The following is a 2,886-nucleotide window of genomic DNA, read 5'->3' on the forward strand; positions in this document are numbered from 1 at the left end:
GGAATAGTTATAAGTGGATCAAGCATAACATTAATGTTCATTTTGTGATATTTTATTATAATTAGGATTAATTTTTGAATTTTTAAAAATATTTGAATATAATGTTGTAATTAATATTTTTATAATTTTAAATAATTTAATTAATTAATCATACATATTAGTTATGTTAATAGAATGTAATTTGGGAAATTTTAAAATAATAGATTTAAAATATGTAACAACTAAGCAAATCCACTTAACTTGACTTTCTCTCTCTCCAATCCTCTCCCTTTCCTTCACATTTATCACTTTATACATCATCTATTTTAGAATCTGATCACACTTAAGTAAGATCTCTACGATCAGATTTTTAAACAAAGTAAGTTGCTCTAAAAATCTTTTATTTTCTATTTTTTTAAGATTTAGTTATCAATCTTGGTGGGATCAGTTGAGAAGAGTAATTTTCTCTACTTATTGAATTTTTGTTCTATTTGGATAACTTGCATTCCCTTAAATCTTGAAGCTTATCTACACTAAGGAGGATAAAATTCTAGAAGTTACTTGGAAAGCAAACAATTAAGGTAAGGAAAGTTAACTTTAATTTTTAATAATACCATAGACTAGAAGATCTGGATATGGAGAGGACGTGGTTTCAATATTTAATTTATTTTGCAGGGATGTTGTTTATTTATATATTGTGTTGTTTGTTTATATCTTGTTTAAACTTATAAAAATATTAGATTTTGATGGTTTAACATTTAAGTGTTATTTTTTTATGTTAAATAAGATTTTAAATATTGTGGATTGTGTTTTGAATGATATTGTATGATGAAAATTGTATGAAATTGAATTCATACATTTGGGATAATGTATGGACAGATATTTATTTGTGTATTGAGTATTGATGTCTATGTGGTAACAAGATCTTCGAGCTTCACTAATGATCTAAGTCACATAGACTAAGATATCATGTGGTGACAAGCTGATAGGAGAGTTCATGCACACCGTGACATATGAGATGCACGACTTGGATTGTATTGAACTTACCCTGATCCTTTTTGCTGAATTCGCTGATAATTTTTGGATCGGGTGTTAGTCTCTGGTAGAACTTACTTAATACGGGGTGTTGGATGTTCTGGAAGACGTTATTTGTAATTATGTTTGTTGAATATTATGGATGTGTAGATCCATGTGAGATATATGTGATCGTTTTATATTTGTTTTGAAGAAGATTAAATAATTGAGAAATTAATTAGTTTTATCTTTTGATTGAAATGTGTATATTATAAAAAAATATTTTCACTAGCTTACTCTTACTTTTCTTGTTGTGTTATAAACTGTACTATGTACATAAGCAAATAATCATACAAGTTTTGGAGATTTTGTCGCTTTAGAATTTCTTTTTGAATCTTATATTATAAATATTTGTATTTTTATAAGTCATAATCTTGTAATAAAAATATTTTGAAATACTCCAATTTTGTATAGAAACCAATACATGTATTAGAACATGTATGGTGTAACAGCGTGTTGTTTAAAAAAAAACAACAGAACCTGCACACCTTCTCTTCCTTATTTCCATTTCTCTCTCTCTCCAATTCTCTTCTCTCCCTCTCTCTTAATTTTCTCTCCCAATCTTCATCTATTTTAGAATATGATCGTACCACGTTGTAGTTGGCGAGTTAAGGAACATTTCTACCCGATCAGATTTTCAAACAGAGTAAGTTCATTTTTACTCTAAATATCCTATGTTCTCTGTTTTTCCCTAGGATTTAGTCATCAATCTTGGTGGGGTCAGTTGAGAAGTTTAATCCTCTCAACTTATTCTATTATATACTGAAATTTTGTTTTGTTTGAATAATTTGCATTAGGCCCGTAAATCTTGAAGCTTATCCAAACGGTGGGGAATAAAATTCTAAAAGTTGCTTGGAAAGCAAGCAATTGAGGTAAGGGAAGCTAAATTTAATTTTTAATAGCACCCTAGGATAGAAGATCTGAATGCGGAAGGGACGTGGTCCCAATATTCAATTTTTCTTGCAGGGATGTTGTGTGTTATATATATTGGGTTGCTTGTTTATATATTATTTAAATTTGTAAAAATATTATATTTTGATGGTTTAATATTTAAGTGTTGTTTTTTTTATTTTAATTACGTTTTTTAATGTTGTGGATCGTTTTTGGAATGATATTATATGACGGAATGGTATGGAATTGAATTCATACATTTGGGATAATGTATGGACTGATGTTTGCTGTGTATTAAGTATTGATGTCTATGTGGTAACAGAGATCTCCGAGCTTCACATAGACTAAGATATCAGGTGGTGAGAAGCTGATGGGGGAGTTCATGCACACCGTGACATATGAGATGCACGGCTTGGGTGTTAGAATATATGGCCTTAAACGAGAGGAGGGTGAATTGTTTAAGAAGGATTTTTGAAAACTTTTAAGCTTAGAATGAAAATACTTCAAAAGAATCTTGATTAAGGATTCAGTTTTTCCAAAACAATCAGCAAAAGCACAAAGCTGGAAAAACAATCGGTTGTTTTAACGAAACAATCGGTTGTTTATACCAGTTCCAAAATATCAAACTGAATTAAAGAGATAGGGATAGAGAAATTGTACACAGTTGTTTATACTGGTTCACTCCAAACAAGAGCTACGTCCAGTCTTCTCAGAAACCCTGAGGATATCCACTAAGCAATCACCACTTGATCACTTACACCACAACCAAGAGAATGACCTTGAACACCTCACACTCTCCTTGGCCAACACTAAGATTGCTGATCTTGAACACCTCAAGAACACACAGCCAATCTCAGCAACACACACAAAGATTACACTTGTTACAGATGGAAATCTGAAATCAATACAAGTAGAATCCCTATTTAGCACCTTGATCAATCT

Source organism: Phaseolus vulgaris, chromosome 2 (genome assembly GCF_051622355.1).
Source record: "Phaseolus vulgaris cultivar YP4 chromosome 2, ASM5162235v1, whole genome shotgun sequence".
Lineage (NCBI taxonomy): Eukaryota > Viridiplantae > Streptophyta > Magnoliopsida > Fabales > Fabaceae > Phaseolus > Phaseolus vulgaris.